General features: G+C 45.5%; 1 long non-coding RNA gene and 1 pseudogene across 1 annotated transcript; both read left to right on the top strand.

Moving 5' to 3' along the window:
• The first annotated feature begins 2,940 nt into the window (after positions 1-2,940).
• On the top strand, positions 2,941-3,603 carry Rpl10a-ps5 (ribosomal protein L10A, pseudogene 5; annotated as a pseudogene).
• A 1,115-nt stretch (positions 3,604-4,718) lies between these two features.
• Positions 4,719-10,618, top strand: LOC102550454 (uncharacterized). The gene is made up of 2 exons (XR_005490508.2): positions 4,719-7,635; positions 10,016-10,618. It is a non-coding gene; the product is annotated as an uncharacterized LOC102550454 (long non-coding RNA).
• Positions 10,619-24,578: the final 13,960 nt, after the last annotated feature.

Below are 24,578 nucleotides of genomic sequence, written 5' to 3'. Positions count from 1 at the left end.
CCTCAGTCCTATGGAAGAGCAGCAGGTTTTCTTCACTGCTGAACCATCTCTCCAGCTTCCGTCTACCTTTTTTGAGGCAAGGTCTCTCTCACTGCCTCGAAGCTCATCACTTAGGCCGGTGTGGCTGCCCAGGGCACTCCACAGATCTCTCCACTTCCCTGAGGTTAGGACTGTGTCCCACCCTACTCAGTGGTTTATAAGGGTTCTAGGGACTGGACTCAGATCTCTATGCTTGCAACGCAAACCCTTAATTAGCTGAGTGATCTCCAGCTCTTGGGTTATTTTTTGTTGTTTTTGTTTTTTAACGTGCATTTTATTTTTTCCCCAATAAAAACATTAAATTCGAAGTTTGGAGAAACAAGCTAATTTAAAGTCTTTCTCCTCTTCCTACTTCATCCACGGCGAAGTCAGAGTAACAATGCTAACTCGTGTTTATTAAGGGCTCTTCAGATGGGGGTGGGCGCTGTCTGCCATTACTGTATTCTGTAGATAAGAAGTCAGAGGCTCGGAAACGTCAAACAACTGTTTCAGGGTGGCGAGAGTCAGGAGGCACGAGATTGGGAGGCCTGTGATCTTTCCCTTTCATCCACTGTCTATCAGCGGAACTTTATCTGCTAAACGTGAAACTAGCTGTAGCGTCCGGGGAAGGGGTTAGAGGCTGCGACTGAGCAAAAGTGCTGAGCCGCGCTGGCCCCGACGATAAACAGCAGAAGGCACACAAAGGGCTGGTCAGCGTGGGGCCGGAGGCCACAGCTGTCTGTGCAGTGAGAAAGGCAGACGTGCTTGATGGATGACATTGATGTCACAATGAAAGGGCCGTTTTCTGAAAGAGCGGAACTGTTATTAAAAGGCAAAGGCACATGAATCACAGAGGCATTGATCTGCTCCGTGTACTTTCTGAACAGGCAGTAGGGTTTGAAAGGTACATTGTCATTGAAGTCTGACATAAATAAAAAAAAAAGTGCATAGAGCAACCGGGGTACAGCTTGGTGGATCCTTCACAAAGAGGACTCACTTGTGTGAGGAGGGGCTCCCGGCTCTACAAGCAAGCCTTCTGAGACACCCAGAAACTCTCTTGGGTCTTGACCCAGTGATGTTCCCTTTAACAAGAGTAGCCATGACCCTGTGGTCTAATACTTCAGATTAGTTTGATATCTTTTTGAATTTTATGTAGATGAGACTTCTTGAACAGTGTCTAAACGGGTCACAAGGTATGCTACTGAGATCTAGTCATGATATCTACATAGGGTGTGGACTCATGCTCATTGAGCACATATTGGTCTGTCTTCTATCTGTCTATTATCGATCTGTCATCTGCACACACTTAAACACGTCAGAGTAGAATGCAATATTCCATTGAGTAGGATACATGTTGTGTATGGTGAGTACAGAAAATAGAATTTACAAATTCCGTTATCCATCTACCTCCCCTCCCCTTTCATGTTGCCTAGGGAACGGATCTGTTCATTTCTTCTGAGGAACGGAGTGCTCCATTGTGGGGTACACGTTCTACATGATTCGTTATTATCAAAAGGTTTTGTAAAGTATCGGACCAAGCTAGGAGTGTGTGGGTTTCTATTCTATTTTGGCCCCTTGGTATTATTTTTAAGGAATTTCAACACGTAAATTCTTTTATGCTATGGTTATTGGCCACATGGACATTCTCTTTTTATGAAGTCCTATGCAAGTCTTTTGTAGACAGTACTATTTTTAAATTTTCAGTCAGAGTTTCACTGTGTATCCCTGGCTGGCCTGGAACCCTCAGTGTAAACCAGGCTGGCCTCAAACTCACAGAGATCCACCTGCCTCTGCCTCCTGAGTGCTGGGATCCGTGAGTAAAAATGACATCTGGCAGTTCAAGCCTGACAACCTGGGTTTGATTGCTGGAAGCCACTCCACAAAGTTGTCCCATGACTTGCACAGCATGCCCTGGTGCATATACTCTCATATCACACAGATACACAACAAAAAAATAAAATTATGACTTTGGGTGTGTGGGTCCTTTGTGGGTCGTACGCCTGAGCACCAGTTGCATTCAGTATCCTTGGAAGTCAGAAGAGCGTTTTGGATCCCCTGGAACTTTAATTACAGGCAATTTGGGTGAGTGCTGGGAATCAAATTCTGGGTCCTTTAGAAGAGTCAGTGCTCTTGGTGCCAAGCCATCTCTCCAGCCCTCTTCCTCTCCCCAATTAAAATATCGCAGTTACCCATTTTTGCTAAGGTACAATATGTCTACATTGACTTCCTCTGATCTAGGACCTGCCTAAGCCTGCACACGCTAGAGGGGATGAAAATGAAAATCATAACAGGTCCTTTCGAGTAGTATGGAGATGAGGTATGTTCTGACTACCACAGTTAAGGGAGTTTGATAGAGGGGCATAAAGGCAATCTGGAGAGACGGGAGGTATCTCAGCTGTCCCAGCCAGGGCTCACGAGAATCACGACATCCTCCCATTTGCCAGGTGTTTCAACAGCAGCTCCTTCATCCAGAAAAGGGGTGGCTGCATTGCTACCTCTGAGCTGAAGATTTCTGGGGTCAGATTTCTGCTACTTTCCTCCCTCTGGCCAGATGTTGCCACGTAGGGGCTCCCACAGTCTCTGAAAAGTCTTCTCTCTGTCTCTCTCCATGACTGCCCCCCCTCTTCATCTGTTACACCTTTCAATTTCTCTGTAAGCCTTTATTTCAGCAAGAGCCATGCACCTGTATATCCACGTTCCCAGCACATTGTCCTTTCTCACTGTATGTCCTTGGCAAACCTGTCAAAAAATCAACTGGGAGGCTGAAGCAGGAGTATCATCATGAGTTCAAGGACAACCTGGGCTACAGAGTGAGAGCCAGATCAGTTTGAGTTATAGTGTAAGATCCTGTTTCAAAAACAAACAAACAAACAAAACAAAAACCAAAACCCCGCTTCTTTTCCGGTTCCCGCAGCGGCAGCCATGAGCAGCAAAGTTTCACGCAACACCCTCCACGAGGCAGTGCGGGAAGTCCTGCAGGGAACTAGCGTAAGCGCCGCAAGTTTCTGGAGACGGTGGAGCTGCAGATCAGCCTGAAGAACTACGACCCTCAGAAGGACAAACGCTTCTCGGGCACCGTCAGGCTTAAGTCCACCCCTCGCCCCAAGTTCTCGGTGTGTGTCCTGGGGGACCAGCAGCACTGTGACGAAGCCAAGGCCGTGGATATCCCCCACATGGACATCGAGGCGCTCAAGAAGCTTAACAAGAACAAGAAGTTGGTCAAAAAGCTGGCCAAGAAGTACGATGCCTTTTTGGCCTCCGAGTCTCTGATCAAGCAAATCCCACATATCCTGGGTCCAGGCCTAAACCAGGCAGGCAAGTTCCCCTCCCTGCTGACACACAATGAAAACATGGTGGCCAAAGTGGATGAGGTGAAATCCACAATCAAGTTCCAGGTGAAGAAGGTGCTGTGTCTGGCCGTTGCCGTTGGCCACGTGAAGATGACTGATGATGAGCTAGTCTACAACATCCACCTGGTTGTCAACTTCTTGGTGTCCTTACTCAAGAAAAACTGGCAGATCGACCGGGCTCTGTACATCAAGAGCACCATGGACAAGCCCCAGCGTCTATATTAGGACGCTCCAATAAACCTCGGTGCTGCCATCTCAAAAACAAAACAAAACAAAACAAAACAAAACAACAACTACAAAAAACGAAAAACAACAAAAAACCCCAAAACCCCCAAAACAAAAACAAGAAACCTATGAAAACCAATGAAGAAAAGCCCAATTAACCACATATGTGTGATTTTCCCGTGTCCCTCTTCTGTTTGGTTAGTTTACTAATCTTTTTCTATGCTAATATCACTGTTACTTTTAATTTATTCTTTAACAATTTCCTCCATGTAGTGGTGTATCTTGATCATATCCACGTCCACCCTGTCCCACTCCCTCTAGATGCCTCCTACCTTCATGCCTTCCCTTTGTTTCTTTGTTTCTTCCTTTGTTTCTTTGTTTCTTTCTAACTCACAGAATCCAGTTCCTGTTGCCCACATACACATGGATACAGGATCATCTACCAGGGTACCAACAACCAACCAGGGTTTATTCTCCTACCTAACTCACTCTTATTCTCCCTTCCTCAGGTGCCCACATCTCCTCAGGTGGAGGTCAGTCTCAAGCGCCCCTCCCCCATCACTCTGAATGTTGATGGCTTGATCTTGTGCAGTTCTTGTGCAGGTAACCACAGCTGCTCTTCCCTATCCTCTGTTCCTGCATTCTTTCTGCCCCCTATCCCGGGCTCCTGCCCCCTGCCCCTCGCCCCACGGCTCTTCTGTAAGGCAAAATTAAATTCTTCCTTCTCTAAAGCCATAGTTTCTGCCTCTAGGTTCCTGCCCAGGCTTCCCTCAGTGATGGGCTGTAACCTGTAAACAGAGATGAACCCTTTCCTGTCCAGCGTGCTCTTGATCCCAGAGTTTACTGCAACAGCAGAAAGCGACCTGGAACAGTCCACCTCTGCGTAAGAAAGACCTGGCAGCTCCCCCACCAGGCTGCATAGCCCCTTCTGGCTCCGTGAAAGCTGACCAGAAGAGAGGACTTTTTCAGGGCAGTTTGAGCTTGATTTCACTATGTCCTCCAAGCAAACTGTGTCTTCCTCAGCAGCAGGGCCTTTCACCTAGTGGTGGGGGCCGACTAAGTGTGCTCTCGGCTTACTGTAGTTCTATTCTGTAGTTTTGTACTGCCTCTGAGATGAGAGAGAGTGATACTACCAGCTTTATTCTTTTTCCATCCAGATTTCTCTGACCAGTCAGGAGTTTTGGGATTATAATCAAATTCTATGATTGCTTTTCTCCCCTATTTTTATGGAAAATGCCATTGGAGTTCTGGACAAAGAGTGCACTGAATCTAGAGATCACTTTAGGTGTCAGTGTGGCCATTGTCACGATACTACGTTTTCCAGTCTGTCAACATGGATTGTTTTTCCATCCATCTGTGTTAACTTCCTCTGCCAATTTTCAGTGTGTAGGATTTTTCACCTTCCTGGTAGATGGTGTGTGTGCATTTGAACCCAAAGCCACAGACATGTATGCCAAGCAATCGCCTTACCATTGACTTAGATTCCCAACCATCTTCAGTTAAAGTATTCCTACCTACTTACAGTTTTTATGAAGGCAAGCATACCCAAGGAGAAGTGGAGAGAAACATATGTGGTCTGTGGCAGAACAGCTACGTGACTGTAGTAGCCAGAAGGCATTTTTGTCCACTCCCCACCCCATATTTTTCCTTCTGGATGTAGCATCTTCTCTTTCTGATCTTTAGAATTACTCCTTGTTCATTCTTAATCAACCATCCCCATTGATCTGATCCGACCAATCAGAATACTCCTTCCAATTTTCTCCCTGTAGCGATTGGCTCAGAAGTGGGCACCTGGCACAATCCAGGCTTTTAGGATCAATCATGAGGCAGAGAACTGCTGAGAAAGACATCTATACTTTTCTCCCTGGTCATTGGCTGAAAGGACTAAAAGGCTCTGTGCTATTTGCTACGAAGAATCTTTTCAAAGTCACCTGTTTAAGCAATCCTTCTTGAGTGGAGAAGAGTGAATTTGCTCTTTAACTTTAAAAAGAAAGTGAATTCTGTTTCACCTGTATGGGTGTTTTATCTGCATGTATATCTGTGTAGTCCTTAGCGGTCCAGTGCTCAAGGATGTCAGAATACAGAGGGGATTGGGGGCTGGAGTTATAGACAACTGTGGCCATTGTTTTTGAGTGCTGAGAATCAGACCCAATTCTCCTGGCCGAGCAGGTAGCGTCTTTACCGGATGAGCTGTCTGTCCAGCCCTCAGAGTTTGCTCTTCAATTATTTATTATCATGCATTAGTTGTGTGTATTATTCTGTTTTGGTGGAATATTTCTATATATGCAAACACTGTGCACCGGTCAAACACATCTTCTTCTTTTCTCCCCACCTGTGAGAGTAAGCATCTGACTGTGATGCTCATTGACTGATTTCAGCTATACAGGAGGCAAACTGATCCCAGGGCTTTTGGGTTATGTACACTGATAAATTCGTGTGGCTTCAGCAAGGCTGAGTTATCTCCTATAACCCAAAGCATTCTGGGTAATAAGCACGCTGCCCACATAAACATTAATGTGAAGACAGTTGATCAGAAGTTGCAATCTTCTCCCAGGAATATTTTCAAGGTTTTGAGTACATGAAAATCCTCGAGTGTCCCTCCTCTGAGTACATGGAGTGAACCCTGAAGAAAGGGAGCTCTGGCTTAGCGAGACTTGAGATGAGGCATCCTGGGTTGGTTCTGCTTTGTTTCTGAAAGTTAATTCTTATACATTTTATCATTCCATTGTCTCAGTCCCTCTCCCGCTGCTGCAAGAAAATACTGCAAACCATGTGGCTTGTGAATATCATTATGTCTCACAGTTCTGGAAGCTACAGTCCAAAATCACAGCCCCAGCAGATTTGGTGTGTGGTAACCCTACTTTCCGCTTTGTGGACAGCGCTTTCAAGTTTGTCCTCCGATGGTTGAGGTGGAAGGGGCAGGGCTGTTTGAAGGTTCCCCAGGCCTCTACACTCAGGATCCAAACATTTCCCAAAGGTCCTGACAACTAATGCACACTGGTGGATAGTTTCAACATGGGAATGGGGAGGGAGAGGGAGGAACAGCAGATTTGGATGCTGGGAAGGATAGAAAATACTTGTCAAGTTGGATAATGTTTTTTCCATCCATCCATCCATCCATCCATCCATCCATCCATCCATCCATCCACCCATCCATCCATCCATCCAAATGCCTGTTAATTACAAATTTCCTGAGTTTAAGGGCTAAGTATAAGGCTGCCTGAGAGAGTTTGACCTGGGCCACAGGTCAAATTGAAAAGGCACTTTTCTCTCTAGAAGATGGGGTTCATCCAAGTGCCCTCTGTATTGCTTGCAAAGTGATGAAATCCAACTGAGTTCTTAAGTTGAACGCTCCTTTGAACCCCATTACTTGATGATTTACACAATTTTCAAAATAGGGTAACACCCAGAGGGTTGTCTGGTTCAATTTCCTCCCGAAATCCAGACTTGGGGATTTCCTTAAAGACCTGCCATTCTTTTCCTTCCTGTGGTGACGGTTTCACCAGTGCCGAGGTGGCTGATGGGTCTGGACCGAAGAAGATACTGGGCGGAAACCACAGGTACAGGCATCCGGTCCAGTTAAGATCGGAAGGAGCTTGTGTGGTAATTGGCATTGTGAGTGTTCATCCAGGTGTGGCAAATGGGAGAAAGGAGAAAGGGCGCAGGACACCTGCCTGCGTTTTTTCTTTCTCAACAGCTGATCTTCAACGATTCGGGTGGATTTAGAGTTACCTAGGAGACACAGCTTTATGCGCGCCCGTGAGAGCGTTTTCAGAGAGGTTTAACTGAAGAGGTACATCGGAGCCCAGATGTGTGCGGCCCTACCTCATAGGCTGGGATCCCTGGACTTTATAAAAGCATAAACACAAGAAAGCAAAATGAGTACCAGAATTCTGCTCTCCACAGAGGCGATGTGACCAGCTGCCAAATGCTTCTGCAGCCATGACTTCCCACCAGGATGGACCAAATCACCTCAAACCACAGGGATCCAAACGTTTCATTCAAGCTCTTTTTCCATCATAGTGCGTCATAAGACAATGAGGTGATTTGGTCCACCTTCCGCCCTTTCCTCGCTTCCTTCCCTGTCTCTGTCCTTTCCCTCTTCCTCCCTTCCTCTCCTTTTTTATCCTCCTTTCCTCGCCTGCTTCCTTTCTTTTTTTCCTCTCTTCCCTTTCCCAGAAGTTCAAAGACAGTGTGTGGACTTCCAAAGGAACTGGGTCCATCCTACTTCGCAGGATGCTACTTCTGAGCGCTGTCCCCTGAGCATGTGAAATGCACCCTCTCAGTGGGCTCTGGGCTGCTCTATCCAGTAGCCGTTTCCCCGGCTTCCCCTTTCCAGAGAGGAAATGGCAGGCATGTTTCTGCTCTGCTCAGGACCAGGGATTATGGAGTTTAAACTCTCTCCTCCAAGCCACGTTCAAGTTTTTGACTTAAAAGGGAAATGTTTCATTTTCGGCCAAATGTATCCCCCTCTTTCCCCCTCGCTGGAAGGAGAACAAAGCAATTCAAATCAGAAAACACAGGGAACTCCCTGCACACTGTCCACGGGGACCAGGCTCCCAACTGGATCCCACGGAATCTGATTGAAGTGCAACTGAGCCCTCTGCGTTTGTTCAAATGTCATTTAAATAGAAATGTTTCAAATCTCTGCCAAGGAACTGCCCAGGGGGTGACATGGGATGGAGTCAGCCCTCTCAGCTCGGCAGGCAGCTGTAGGCCCAGACTGCAGGGGCGGGACCCAGGCCAGGTGGGCTCAGGGGGTTCACAGGGGAAGCAAAGCGGTGGGAAAGGGGAGAGAGAGGAAGGGGGGCGGATGAAGGAAATGAGGTAGGGGAGGACCCTGGGCACTTTTTACCCCGAAGATACCAGCTACAAATGAGGGATATGAAATGCCTGTATTCTGCCATAGGCATTCTCTTTCTGTGTCTCTGTGTCTCTGTCTCTCTCCGTGTCTTTGTCTCTGTCTGTCTCTCTTTGTGTCTCTGTGTCTGTCTCTGTCTCTCTGTCTCTCTCTGTCTCTCTCCCCCCCGCATGTGTGGGGGTGTTTCCATACCAACCCTTATTCCTTTCCTTTCTTTCTTTTCTTCTTCTTCTTTTTTTCTTTTCTTTTTTTTTCGGAGCTGGGGACCCAACCCAGGGCTCTACCGCTGAGCTAAATCCCCAACCCCCTTTCCTTTCTCTCTTAAAACATGCACACTCCCATAACACACCTACTTTCAAAGCCTAGGTTTGGTGATCAAACCCCTTTGAGGCTCATCAAATCAGGAAGCACTCAAGGCCAATTCACCTGCTTAGCTTTTTTTTTCTTCTTCTTCTTTTTTTGGTGGTTGTTGTCACCAGCTGCCTTGCCAGGTCTTTGTATAGGATGTGGTTTGCAACTGGGGCTGAGGGTACAGGTATTTGCTTCCTGATTCCACATGACCAAGGTGGCTATGGAGTCTGGGATCTGAGATACTGACGGTACTCATTCCTGGGCCTCATCAGCCAGCCCTGCCTGTTTCCTAAGATGTCTAACAGGAAGTGTCAGGCAACTCATCCTTTGTCCACTAAGTTGTGGAAAATGATTTTTTTTTTCTTGTTTTGTAGTTCTGATGAAAAGTTTGTGGTAAGAGCTGGGGAAATGACTCGGTGGTTAAAGTGCTTGTTGGGCAAGGATTAAGATAGGAGCTCAGGTCCGCAGAACTCCCAAGTGGGCATGGTGGCCTACTGTAAACCTAACTCTCAGGAGCTGGAGATGGGGATCTCCTGAGCAAATGGGCTAAGCAGACTAGCTGTGTCCGTTAGCTCCAGCTTCAACTGAAGGACCTTGCCTCAGTGAATGAAGTGGGAAAATCTAGGGAGATACCTGATGTCAACCTCTGGCTTCTACGCATATGTGAGCCTCTACGTATGCAAACATGCATAGGTACCTTTAAAAAACTTTATGGCAAAAAAGTTGCTACAAACACAGCTACTAAAGTAGACGACATTTCAAAGTGTTAATGTTTCCATTCTGCATGGTTACAATTCAAGAGAGGTAGGAGCCGCGATGGTCAGTTTTGACTGTCAGCTTAACATGCTATAATCTCGTGGAAAGAAATTTTCAATGAGGGATTGTATAGATTGTGTTGGCCTGTGGCCATGTCTTTGAGGGATTATCTTGACTGTGCTCTTGGGGGATGGGAAGACCTGCCCACTGTTGGTGGCACATTCCCTAGGCAAGGTATCATGGACCGTATGAGAATGGAGAAATGGGGGTGAGCACTCGTAAACCTGTATGAATGAATTAATTGCACTCTCATACTGACTGTGGATGTAATGTATCTGGCCCCTTCGAGTTCCCGCTGCCTTGACTTCCTGCTAGGATGAACTGTAACCTGGGGTTGTCAGCCAAATAAACCCTTTCTCCTCTAACTTGCTTTTGTTTGGGTCTTTTATCACAGCGGTAGAAAGGAAGCTAGGAGAAGAGTGGAGGTTGTTCCTTCATTTCTGGGGATCCGTGAGCATGGAACGGGGCTAACCGGCTGCATGAGGAAGTTCCTAAGGGAGCCACGGCAGGACTACTTGATTGCAGAAGAGCTGAGCGCTGACCACCATGAAGCATAGAGCAACTCTGTCTGAAGGTTTGGTTCATGTCAAACCATTGCCCCATGATTACATCAGATGCCTTTCTTTCTCTTCACCTTTCGCACAGATACACACACACACACACACACACACACACACACACACACACACTACTTTGAATTTAATAATTCTTCAAAGTATGCTTTCATTTTGTTACAATATCTACCTGTCCTTGAGAACTGTTGTAATGCTTAACTAATGAAGACAGACGGGTACAAAATGCTCCCCATGGTGCTGATTCACATGAAGCCACTCACACCCTTCGCCTGTCACTGTGAATCAGAGCCCTGTTGGCTTTCATTAGCCTCTGCGAGACCGTTGCCTTGAAGGACAATTGAATTTCAAACATCCGCCAACTGAGGAATTAACAAGGTGTAGTGTATTATCTATAGCGAAAAAAATTTTTTTTATTAACTTGAGTATTTCTTATATACATTTCGAGTGTTATTCCCTTTCCCGGTTTCCGGGCAAACATCCCCCTCCCCCCTCCCCTTTCTTATCGGTGTTCCCCTCCCAACCCTCCCCCCATTGCCGCCCTCCCCCCACCAGTCTAGTTCACTGGGGGTTCAGTCTTAGCAGGACCCAGGGCTTCCCCTTCCACTGGTGCTCTTACTAGGATATTCATTGCTACCTATGAGGTCAGAGTCCAGGGTCAGTCCATGTATAGTCTTTAGGTAGTGGCTTAGTCCCTGGAAGCTCTGGTTGCTTGGCATTGTTGTACATATGGGGTCTCGAGCCCCTTCAAGCTCTTCCACTTCTTTCTCTGATTCCTTCAATGGGGGTCCTATTCTCAGTTCAGTGGTTTGCTGCTGGCATTCACCTCTGTGTTTGCTGTATTCTGGCTGTGTCTCTCAGGAGTGATCTACATCCGGCTCCTGTCAGTCTGCACTTCTTTGCTTCATCCATCTTGTCTAATTGGGTGGCTGTATATGTATGGGCCACATGTGGGGCAGGCTCTGAATGGGTGTTCCTTCTGTGTCTGTTTTAATGTTTGCCTCTCTATTCCCTGCCAAGGGTATTCTTGTTCCCCTTTTAAAGAAGGAGTGAAGCATTCACATTTTGATCATCCGTCTTGAGTTTCTTTTGTTCTAGGCATCTAGGGTAATTCAAGCATTTGGGCTAATAGCCACTTATCAATGAGTGCATACCATGTGTGTTTTTCTGTGATTGGGTTACCTCACTCAGGATGATATTTTCCAGTTCCAACCATTTGCCTACGAATTTCATAAAGTCATTGTTTTTGATAGCTGAGTAATATTCCATTGTGTAGATGTACCACATTTTCTGTATCCATTCCTCTGTTGAAGGGCATCTGGGTTCTTTCCAGCTTCTGGCTATTATAAATAAGGCTGCTATGAACATAGTGGAGCACGTGTCTTTTTTATATGTTGGGGCATCTTTTGGGTATATACCCAAGAGAGATATAGCTGAATCCTCAGGCAGTTCAATGTCCAATTTTCTGAGGAACCTCCAGACTGATTTCCAGAATGGTTGTACCAGTCTGCAATCCCACCAACAATGGAGGAGTGTTCCTCTTTCTCCACATCCTTGCCAGCATCTGCTGTCACCTGAGTTTTTGATCTTAGCCATTCTCACTGGTGTGAGGTGAAATCTCAGGGTTGTTTTGATTTGCATTTCCCTTATGACTAAAGATGTTGAACATTTCTTTAGGTGTTTCTCAGCCATTCGGCATTCCTCAGCTGTGAATTCTTTGTTTAGCTCTGAGCCCCATTTTTAATAGGGTTATTTGTCTCCCTGCAGTCTAACTTCTTGAGTTCTTTGTATATTTTGGATATAAGGCCTCTATCTGTTGTAGGATTGGTAAAGATCTTTTCCCAATCTGTTGGTTGCCGTTTTGTCCTAACCACAGTGTCCTTTGCCTTACAGAAGCTTTGCAGTTTTATGAGATCCCATTTGTCGATTCTTGATCTTAGAACATAAGCCATTGGTGTTTTGTTCAGGAAATTTTTTCCAGTGCCCATGTGTTCGAGATGCTGCCCTAGTTTTTCTTCTATTAGTTTGAGTGTGTCTGGTTTGATGTGGAGGTCCTTGATCCACTTGGACTTAAGCTTTGTACAGGGTGATAAGCATGGATCGATCTGCATTCTTCTACATGTTGACCTCCAGTTGAACCAGCACCATTTGCTGAAAATGCTATCTTTTTTCCATTGGATGGTTTTGGCTCCTTTGTCAAAAATCAAGTGCCCATAGGTGTGTGGGTTCATTTCTGGGTCTTCAATTCTGTTCCATTGGTCTATCTGTCTGTCTCTGTACCAATACCATGCAGTTTTTATCACTATTGCTCTGTAATACTGCTTGAGTTCAGGGATAGTGATTCCCCCTGAAGTCCTTTTATTGTTGAGGATAGTTTTAGCTATCCTGAGTTTTTTGTTATTTCAGATGAATTTGCAAATTGTTCTGTCAACTCTTTGAAGAATTGGATTGGTATTTTGATGGGGATTGCATTGAATCTGTAGATCGCTTTTGGTAATGGCCATTTTTACTATATTAATCCTGCCAATCCACGAGCATGGGAGATCTTTCCATCTTCTGAGGTCTTCTTCAATTTCTTTCTTCAGAGTCTTGAAGTTCTTATTGTACAGATCTTTTACTTGCTTGGTTAAAGTCACACCGAGGTACTTTATATTATTTGGGTCTATTATGAAGGGTGTTGTTTCCCTAATTTCTTTCTCGGCTTGTTTCTCTTTTGTGTAGAGGAAGGCTACTGATTTATTTGAGTTAATCTTATACCCAGCCACTTTGCTGAAGTTGTTTATCAGCTTTAGTAGTTCTCTGGTGGAACTTTTGGGATCACTTAAATATACTACCATATCATCTGCAAATAGTGATATTTTGACTTCTTCTTTTCCGATCTGTATCCCCTTGACCTCCTTTTGTTGTCTGATTGCTCTGGCTAGAACTTCAAGAACTATATTGAATAAGTAGGGAGAGAGTGGGCAGCCTTGTCTAGTCCCTGATTTTAGTGGGATTGCTTCAAGTTTCTCTCCATTTAGTTTAATGTTAGCAACTGGTTTGCTGTATATGGCTTTTACTATGTTTAGGTATGGGCCTTGAATTCCTATTCTTTCCAGGACTTTTATCATGAAGGGGTGTTGAATTTTGTCAAATGCTTTCTCAGCATCTAATGAAATGATCATGTGGTTTTGTTCTTTCAGTTTGTTTATATAATGGATCACGTTGATGGTTTTCCGTATATTAAACCATCCCTGCATGCCTGGGATGAAGCCTACTTGATCATGGTGGATGATTGTTTTGATGTGCTCTTGGATTCGGTTTGCCAGAATTTTATTGAGTATTTTTGCGTCGATATTCATAAGGGAAATTGGTCTGAAGTTCTCTTTCTTTGTTGGGTCTTTGTGTGGTTTAGGTATAAGAGTAATTGTGGCTTCATAGAAGGAATTCAGTAGTGCTCCATCTGTTTCAATTTTGTGGAATAGTTTGGATAATATTGGTATGAGGTCTTCTATGAAGGTCTGATAGAATTCTGCACTAAACCCGTCTGGACCTGGGCTCTTTTTGGTTGGGAGACCTTTAATGACTGCTTCTATTTCCTTAGGAGTTATGGGGTTGTTTAGCTGGTTTATCTGTTCCTGATTTAACTTTGGTACCTGGTATCTGTCTAGGAAATTGTCCATTTCCTGCAGATTTTCAAGTTTTGTTGAATATAGGCTTTTATAGTAAGATCTGATGATTTTTTGAATTTCCTCTGAATCTATAGTTATGTCTCCCTTTTCATTTCTGATTTTGTTAATTTGGACACACTCTCTGGGTCCTCTCGTTAGTCTGGCTAAGGGTTTATCTATCTTGTTGATTTTCTTTTTTTTTTTTTCCGGAGCTGGGGACCGAACCCAGGGCCTTGCGCTTCCTAGGCAAGCGCTCTACCACTGAGCTAAATCCCCAACCCCTCTTGTTGATTTTCTTAAAGAACCAACTTTTGGTTCTGTTGATTCTTTCTATGGTCCTTTTTGTTTCTACTTGGTTGATTTCAGCTCTGAGTTTGATTATTTCCTGCCTTCTACTCCTCCTGGGTGTATTTGCTTCTTTTTGTTCTAGAGCTTTTAGGTGTTATAGCGAAATATTTTTAAGTTCTAAGAAAAGAACGAGGGCTGAGGAGATGACTCAGTGGGTAAAGTGCTTGCTGTTCAAGCGTGAGGTCCTGGGTTTAAATTCCCAGAATGCAGGTAAATCTGCCAAGGGGAGAGGGAGCAGGAGACAGGAGAACCTCTAAAAGTTCATGAGCCTGTAAGCTAGACTGGCATACACAATGGTAAATAAAAGACTCTCTGGTAAAAAGGTGGAAGGCAAAGACTGACCACACACACACACACACACACACACACACACACACACACACAGAGAGAGAGAGAGAGAGAGAGAGAGAGAGAGAGAGAGAGAGAGAATTGAAAATTGACGAATGCTACATGCTACCACTTGGGTGAACCTTAAAAACATCATGAAAAGTTGAGAAGTCACACAATCAACTACATTTATAGGGAAGGTCCAGATTAGAGGAGATTAGTATCTTCCAAGATCTGTAGGGTTGGTGGTGAGGCAGGGTGATCACTGATAAATGTAGAGTGGTTTTGTGGAGCAACAAACAAAACAGTTCTATAATTACCAGAAGTTTCACAATCTACTGGATACACTCCAATCTGGGGACTGTACACTTTCAACTGCTAAACTTGATTGTCATAGTAGGGTTCCCATTGCTATGAAGAGACACCAGGACTAAGGCATTTCTCATAAGGAAAACATTCAGTTGGGGTTGGCTTACAGTTTCAGGGCTTCAGTCCATTATCATCATGTTGGGAAGCATGGCAGCATGAAGGGAGACAAAAATGGTGCTGAAAGAGCCCAGAGCTCTTCATCTTGATCTGAAGGCCACCAGGAGGAGACTGATTTATGCAGGCAAGGAGGAGGCTTTCTTCCTCTTAGAGTGGTGTTTGAGCACTAAGAGCCCTCAAAGCCAGTCCCACAGTGACACACTTCCTCCAACAAGGCCACACCCACTTCAACAAGGCCACACCTCCCAAGAGTGCCACTTTCCATGGGCCAAGCGTATTCAAACCACCATGTCAATGGAATGTGAGGTATGGATGGGTTTTAAGAAGAAGCTATGGGAATGAATTTGGGCAGTGAATTTAGACCATCAGCAGGGAGATGCTTAAGAAGCATCAGGACTTAATGTTGGATCACTCCAGGATTTTCTTTAATCATCCAGGATAAGTGGTACTTGTCCAACTCATTTGTCATTAGTGTCCTTGGCCCAGAGTCATGCTTCTGTGCTTTGTCTCCTGTCTTTCTTGGCTGGGTGATTTTCATGTTTCTGATAGAGAAATACTCATCTCTCCCCCTCTCCCTCCCGTTGTAGGTGCGTGTGTGCAGAAGTGCACACGTATGCATGGACACAACCATGTTTGTGCTTGAGTGGAGGTGCACACAAGCCCAAGACAACCTCAGGTGTCAGTACTTGCCTCCTACCTTGCCTGACGCAGGGTCTCCTGCTGCTCATTACTCTGTAAATCAGGCTCCCTTCCAGGCTCGAGAACTACCTCCTCTCTCCTCCCTTCCATGTTGCCTGAGGAACACGTTCTGCCTCTTCTGTATAAAGAGAAACAACGTGAATCCCAGAATCGCTGCGCCAGATTTTGGTTCTTCCTCTGCTCAACAGAGGACTTTGGTCTCCTGAAGTCTCAAATCCACCCCTGTGACAAGGGTGGTGGGAGAACTTGGTGCTAAGCTGTAGAGAGAATCTCTTGCACAATGTATGGAAGCATGACTTCTCGATAGTATGCTGTTGGCTTATTAGCTTAGGCAGGAAATAGGAGGTGGGGCATTCAGCTGGGGGAGGGGGGGCAGAATTCTGGGAGAGAGACTTGCATGGGAAGAGGATTCAAGCCCTTGACACAGAGGAAGATGGTCACATGAAACTGAGGACCAGGACACCAGTCATGTGGTAGAAGGTAGAATAGCAGAATTATTGAGATATGAGCTAGTCAGGGAACAGAGCTCTAGCTTTTGGTGTAGGCATTTATTCATATACAAGAAGTCTCAGGGTCATTATTTTGGATAATAAAATGGCTGGGTGAAAAGCACATGATTACACCAAGCAGGTGGAAGCTCTGTTAACACCTCGCTTTCCCCTTCTTTCCTCCAGGGTGATGAGAGCTTGGTGTTGATGAACAAACGGGTATTGAGGGATGCTGGTTGAAGACATTCATCTCCTCCACTCCCTCAGGCAACATGTGGTCACAGCCAAATCCCTTAGGTTCTGATTTGGTCTGATGACCGTTTCCTGTGGGTTTTCCAGGGTGAACCACATCTTGAACCAGAAGATGTGGAGCTGGATGAATTTCTCAAGTCGGTGTTAGTTTCAATCCTGTTGCTCTGCTAAAACCCACAGACAGAAAGCTGCATAAGAGAGAAAGGTGCTGATCTGGCTTACAATTCCAGGTTATTGTCTCTCAGAGCAGAGAAGCCAATGGAAGGATCAAGAGGTATCTAGTTGCATCACATCTTCAGCCAAAAGCAGAGAGAAATGAATGTGTGAGGTTTTCTGCTTTCTTGCTTTCTCCTCTCTTACATACCTACCTAGGGAATGGTGCTGCCCATGGTGGGCTTGGTCTTCCTATATCAATTAAAAATCAAGACAGTCTCCTACCGACATGCCCACAGGCGGGACTTTATCAAGAAAGTTCCTTAATTATGACCCCCTCCCCCCAATTACTTCTAGGTTACGTCAAGCTGACACTTAAAAACCAACCATCACCCCAAGTAATGACAACAAATGTCCCCACCCTGATGACTTCCTTTTCCTTGAAATGTGGACTGCTTGCAGGACTCTTTGGTACCTACATCATTGCATGGATGTTACCTGACTTACCTAGGAACCTCCCTTTCACTCTTTCATCCTCAGTAAGAAAAAAGAGGGAGGGAGGGAGAGAGGGAGGGAGGGAAGGAGGGAGAGAGGGAGGGAGAGAGAGAGAGGGAGGGAGAGAGAGAGAGACCCCAGCAGAGGCAGAAATCAAGGGAGACACTTTCTTCCAGAAGTCAGTCTTGTCTCTTTGTCCCCCTCTCCTCACTCTGACCTGCAAGCTGACTTTCATTCTTTTGGTCTCTCAAATCCTTCCTAACACTTGTCAAAAATTAAAGTGGGACCTCCCTTCAAACATTCTATCTGCCTTTGCCAAGAAGGCAAGTCTGTCACCAAAGAATTTACATTAATATTTCAAATATGCGCTGCTCGAAGACGAAATAGTGCCTTCTGCTTTCAAGCTGGGTTTGGGTGACCTCTGTGCTTTAATATTTTCAGCAAAGAGTCATGTGACAATTCAACTATGTTCAGAAAGAGAAGAAAGGAAGTGTGCCCTCATGGACGCGCCGACTCTATTGCAAATGGGGTGGGTGAGATGTAGCTCAGGGCCAAGTACTTTATTTTGTTTGTGATTTCTGCTAAGCAGGTCCACATGAAACACACACACTCTCTCTCTCTCTCTCTCTCTCTCTCTCTCTCTCTCTCTGTATGCTCTCTGTATGTGTGTGTGTGTGTATATGTGCACAGGCTCACATGCATATGCATATGCATACATACTCCGTACAAAAATGGAGGTCAGAAGATAATTTTGGGTGTCAGTCCGCCTTGAGACAGGGCCTCTCTTTTGACTGACACTGTATGACAGGCTAACATGCTTGTGTGCTTCTAGGAGTCACCTAAAACTTGACCCCACTGCACCATAAAAGTACTAGCATTATGGTTGCATGGTATCACGCCCGAGTTTGTGGGTTCTTGGGACCCACACCAGCTTTGAGTGGGTTCTAGGGATTTGAACTCAGAGTCTCACAATTGCACAGCAAGAATTCTATCCATGGAGCCAGCTCCAGAGCTCCAACATGAAGGACACTCATCTGCATAGAATGAAGAAGACCAAGGAGTCTTCATTTCCTAACACAAAAGCTCTTGTCGCCCCCCCCCCCAATCGAGCTTAGTAGCCTAACATTATCTTACTCCAGATTCCACTGGGGAGGGACTCTCATCACAGTCAGTGATGAACAGTTAGGATCTACCGACCCCTTTCAGGCCTGGGTCATGCCGTCCTGCGCCTGGGAGCTCAGAGGCTGCAGCTTAGGGTGCAGTTCCTCCAGAGGCCAGGAGGGGGGTGTCTTGTGCTTCAGAAGTTCCTGCGTCTGGGCAGCTGGTCCTCCTTGCTATCCTATCTTCTCTTGGCTGGGAAGGCCCGGTCCTGACAGAAGCATGGCGTTTGCTTCACGACGGCCTGCCACAATAATCAACTCTGCCCTAGGCTGTGCCACCCGGGTCTTTTTACTTAGAAGTTAGCCGAACGGCGGGATTTCTTGCAATGACCTCACTCATCACCCTGGCAGGCCTGGTGGGCATGCGACCGGGGGCAAGTTTACACAGATGCCTGCATCCTGGCACTCAGAGCAGGTGTCCACTAACCCCATTCAGACCACCCTCCCGGAAAAGAGCCCCCCTCGGGTTTGAGGGATGACAGGTCAGTCTTTGGAGTGGCCTGCAGGGAAATCCACTACCTGCCTGTCATCCACCAGTGAGCTGGTGTGGGAGGCTTGGAGCGGATGCTGGGGGACAGGACGCTGGCTTTGGTTGACACTAGGAACTTGATACAACACTGGCCTGATTTGTCACGACGGGCCTGAGGTACTTCAAGGCTGCTCTGTTACATATAGGAAACAGGCTCAGATCGATGACAGGCTATGCCAAAGGTCACCAAAGCAGCAGGTGGCAGAGCAATGGCTTGCTTGGAGGCCCTCAGAGCCCTGACCCATGCTGGTGAATCTGCCCCACCTGCACAAACAGATGGGCCCTCGGAGGTTGGAGAAATATCTAACCCTCACCAATGCTTTAAAATTTCTAGGACTTTTTCCTCTGTGCTGTTACTTCTGTTGTTTCGGATTCTCCCAACAGATCCCCTCCCTAGTGGTATGAACGGGAGAGACATTAGACCTGGGTGTCAACCATGTTGGACGGCTCACTTCACACCAGAGAGTCTCTCCTTCAGCAACCCCTGCTCCCCACCCCCACCCCCACCCCCACACTGGGCTTCATGGCTTTAATTAAAACCCTGAAGGGAGGGAACTTGCCCATAACGAACAGAAATGTGATCGAACGGTTCCCCTCTTAGAATATATGGAAAGGCTGCTACTTGGCACCTGGTTCTTACGTCTCAGTGCTTCTAGAAGCTTCCACCTCTATGTCTTTCACACAGAGAGGAGGGATGGTGTCTAAAGATTCCACGATATGTGGCATCTTACTTTTTAAAAGTTTGTGGAGGACCGGCAGGATAAAGGCAACTGTCACCTAGGCTGACGACTTCACTCCAGTCCCCAGATCCCACAGACTATCGAAAAAATCGTCCTCCGACCACAACAAATGTGCCATGGTTCACATGTACACAGCACCCAGTACGTAAATATAAATAAATACATATAATTTTTAAAAATTGTGGAAAATCATATTCTGTATCACAATTCTTCATTTCTTTTTAAATGTACCAGAAATATGCATTGTGTATCTTTTACCATTGTGACCATCCATAACCGTGTAATCCCACAGCACTAACTATATATATACACAGCCGTGGCCGTCTTGCCTTTATCTACCCACAGAATTCTCCTCACCCCTGCCTAACGGAAGCTCTGTGTCGATTAAATAGTAACATCCAATTCCTATCACCCCATCCTAAGACTTCCACTCTACTTTCTGTCTCTAAGAATCAGACTATGTGCGCCTCCTGTGCTTGGAATCAGACCGGTATCTGTCCATTCTGTGGCTGCCTTATTTCATTCAGTAGAAGAGCCTCACGGTTGTGTCCACGTTGCAGCCTGTGTCAGGACTTCCTTTCCACTCCACTGTGTGTCTATATCATATTTCGTTAGCCTGTCAACTCTTCATTTTTTTGAGGCGGAGTCCTACTATGTTGCTAGCTCAGACTGGCTTCAAACTCACTATATAACCCAAGCTGATCTCAAATTGACAGCAATCCTCCAGCCTAAGCTCCCAAAAGAGCTTGGGTTACAGGAATGAGCCACCATGCTTGGCTTATCTTCTTTAGGTGAAATATATTGTTGCTAACTCGGTGAAATGGATTATTAACACTATAATCTAGGGCTGGGGTCAGCAATCTTACCTTTAAGGACCGGACAGTAAATACCTTAGGTTTCCTAGGCGGTTTAGCACCCATGGCAGTCAAACAGTTGGGCAACTGTGATGTGGCACGGTGGTTAGTGGAAAGCATATGTAAATGAATGCGTAGAGCTATCTACCAATCAAAAATTTGTTTACAAAGAAAATGGCAGGGGGTTGGGGATTTAGCTCAGTGGTAGAGTACTTGCCTAGCAAACGCAAGGCCCTGGGTTCGGTCCCCAGCTCCGAAAAAAAAAAAGAAAAAGAAAAAAAAAAGAAAGAAAATGGCAGTGGGTTGGAGTCAGCCCAAGGTCAGTGATCTGTAGATTCTGGGAAGGAGATGGAAATAGAATATAAAACACAAACTTCAGGGTGGGGGGGATGAGGTGGTTTTTTTTTTCTTTTACAAAAAAGAAAAATTATTTCTAGCTTGATTGTGATATATAAATATAATCACAGTATTTAGGAGGCTAAGGCAAAGAGATGATAAGTTTGAGTCTATCCTAGGCTACATGGTAAGACCCCCCCCACCTCAAAACTCCAAGCAAGCAAGCAAGCAAGCAAATAACCAACTAACCAACCAGCCAACCAACCAACCAACCAACCAACCAATCAATCAGCCAGCCAGCCAACCAGCCAACCAACCAATCAACCAATCAACCAATCAATCAGCCAGCCAGCCAACCAGCCAACCAATTAATCAGCCAGCCAGCCAACCAGCCAGCCAACAAACCAACCAGCCAGCCAACCAACCAACCAACCAGCCAACCAACCAGCCAGCCAACCAACCAACCAACCAGCCAGCCAACCAATCAACCACTAATCAACCAACCAACTAACCAACCAACCAACCAGCCAACCAACCAACCAACCAACCTACCAACCAGCCAGCCAACCAACCACTAATCAACCAACCAACCAACCACTAATCAACCATTCAAATATTTTCTTCCTCAATAGCCACATATTTGCAGGGCTCATGAGCACCATGCTCTTTCCAGGACTACTCAACCCTGGTTTTCAAACCTAGAGCTGAGTTTGAATCCTCTGGCCAAACTCCTTCAACAAAGCTGATTGACTCTTTAGGGACCCAGTGGTTCTGCCCAGCCCCTCCATTCCAAGTTGCCCCTTAGTTGAGGGTCTTAGTTCTTACCTCATCCCCGATGGCCTCACATGGGGAGAGAGGACATTGAGGATGTGAGTACCTGAAGCGCATTGTCACCCTGCCCCAGCATAATCTCTGCGTTTGCTTGCAATCTCTCCATTTCCACATTTGGAAGACAGTTTTACTCAAGACACTTGACGCTTATCTCTCCCAGAGAAACTGACCCCAAGCCAGCATTTTTGACATCTTGTGCCTGATTTTTCAGAGTAGGAAATATGAGTTTGGGCACCTTCTATTTAGAGTCTTAAGACATTAAAAAAAAAAGAATTTACTGAGAAATAATTTACATAGGATAAGCTGCATATAAAGTCTACAATTAGACACATTTTACTATGCATACCTTATATGAGTAGGTTCATGCAAATTTTCATGCTATAAAACCCAACTTATTAACTCTATCTATCATCTATCTATCTATCTATCTATCTATCTATCTATCTATCTATCTATCTCATGTATCTATTGATGATCCATATCTATCAACTTATCCACTTATCACTGATCAATATCTATCATCTACCTACCATCTATCTACCTACCTGCCTACATATCTATCTTCTATCTATCTATTTATCTTTCTATCTATCTATCTATCTATCTATCTATATATATATCATCTATCTATCTCATCTATTTCTCTCATCTATCATTGATCCATATCTATCTACTTATCCATATCTACTTATTGATCAATGTCTATCACCTGTCTGCCATCTATCCATCATCTCCATCTATCTCTTTGTCTATCTATCTATCTATCTATCTATCTATCTATCCATCCATCCACCCACCCACCTACCTATCTACCTACCTACCTACCTATCTACTGACCTACCTGTATCTGAGAACTCAGCAGAGCAATCAGCATAGTCAATGGTTCATCTTCTAAAGTTTCCAGCTTGCACAGCCACTTAACCCCAGCGCTTCTGTGTGTATCTAATTTCTCATTCCCTTTTCACCTAGGCCAGGTTTCCAGAGCAGTACCTATGTTCTGGAGTCTCTGTTGATACACAGGCCTCACTTGACAGCATTGCCCACAGTTCATCCAGGTGCTCCATGTAGAGAAATGGGCTCTGACACATGTTTCGGGCCTCAGTGGTTTTTCTGAAACTTCAACTCAAGCCCCCTTGATCTTGTGTCTTGCATGCCTCCAAAGCCAGCACCTTGTAGATGACATCAAATTCTTCTGCCAACTTGAGATGTAGCCTGCTTGGTCCCTTGGAAGACTGTTGAAGCAGGATCTGAGAGGTTTCCTGGATGAACCCAAGAAAACAATTCCTGTTTGGACAAGATAAACTGGGGAGCACTCTCTGTTCAGGTATTCTCTTTGCCAATGAAGATACTTTCTGAGTGGGTTTGGATTCTTATGGAGCTTTCGATGGACGAGGTCTTTCTTCTTCCGATTGTCCCAGTGCAGAGGGTGAGATGAGAACTTAATTGCACTCATTTCCAACAATTACGCTGCTCTGTTTGACCCTGCATTGTGCTCTCTCCCTGGAACTGTAACTCACACATCTTTCTCCACCACACTGCCCAGTTTTCACCCCACTCTCCCTTTGCCCCACTTTCTGGTTTGAATTCTCACTATAAGTAAACCATGAAACCATCGAGCAGTAACCATGCCCTAGCCTGCATGGTCCACTAGGCTGGAATTTCCTCACCGAATGGATCATCACGTTACTTAACTAATTCAGCTTCTGACAGACTTGGGTGGAACATGGCCAGATCCTTTCCCAGAATGCAGCAGAATGACCCGTAGCATAATGCCTGGTAGAGTCTTTGTTCCCCTTTGAACCCCCATGAGTGTAGCCTTGGCTTCCTGACTTTCTCTTGGCTTTCTAACCACCCACGTGCCCACCAGAGCATGTTTCCACTCTTCTGGGCTTCACTAGCCTTTCTCTCCTAACACCTCCACATTCTTCCCACAAACCTCTTCCAAGGGCCTAGGAAGCACATGGCCAGGTGTCCCAGAGCAACTACCTTACTTCTTGGCATCACTTTGGTGGGGGGTTATGATATTTCTTGTTCCAGAGACCAAATGCTTACAACACAGACATCACAAGGGAGGAAGGGTTTACTGAGTATATCCCATCACGATGGGAAGGTGTGGTAGCCAGCTCCACGGTGTTGGGAGCATGTGGCAGCTGGTTATACAAAGTTAGCGGTCAGGGAGACTAGGTTGGAACCAGGGCTGGACTACAATTCACATGGCTCTGACCCACTTCCTCCAGCAAAGCGCCACCTCCTAAAGGTTCCACAATCTCCACAACAGCTTGACTAGCTGGGGATTGAGTGTTCAAACACCTAAGTCTGTGGGATGCGTTTTACATTTAAACCATAACTTCAATGGGTGAATATTTGAAAAAAAGGCATATGGGAATCTCTGATTACAGTGATGATTGCCCATTTCTCCTTACAGTTCTGTTAGAGTTTTGCTTCAGGCATCTTGAATCTCTGTTATTAGGAGACTCAAGGTTCAGAGTCATTATCTTTTCTTGAGATAGCAGGTGATCCTTTTATCGTTAAGAAGTGGTCATGTTTATCCCTGGCTTATGGCCCATAAGACAACGTTATGGTTGCTTAAGTACACCTTCACCCTTGAGACCACGGTGGATCGGATGAAGCTGATCCACTGTGGGAGGCTGAGTTACGGCGGGATCCGATCTACTCTGATGGACTCGCAATTTGCCATCTCCAAGCTATGCCCCTAGGCTTTCCCCAGGGAGGGAATTAGTAGAGGCCACTTGGGTAGCTGTGTAGAGTCCGATTTAGGGGCCAGGGATCTGAAACATCATATTCTATCACTGGAGTCATGCTCCAATCTGGTGAAGACTCAGGGTAGCAAAGCAATCGTGGTGACCTTGTCTAGGCTCTAAATATATATTTTAAGAGACAGATTTGGAAGCACGGCCCAGACTGTTCAATGTGTTCTAAGACGGTGTTAAAAAGAATCTACTGTACAGGGGCAATGTCCTGGGTTTACAGTTTCCTGACTAATACCATCATAAAGTTAATTGCCTTTTCTTTGGCT

This window comes from Rattus norvegicus, chromosome 10, assembly GCF_036323735.1.
Source record: "Rattus norvegicus strain BN/NHsdMcwi chromosome 10, GRCr8, whole genome shotgun sequence".
Lineage (NCBI taxonomy): Eukaryota > Metazoa > Chordata > Mammalia > Rodentia > Muridae > Rattus > Rattus norvegicus.
The sequence above is the reverse complement of the archived record's forward strand: the minus strand, read 5'-3'. Positions and strand labels throughout refer to the sequence as shown.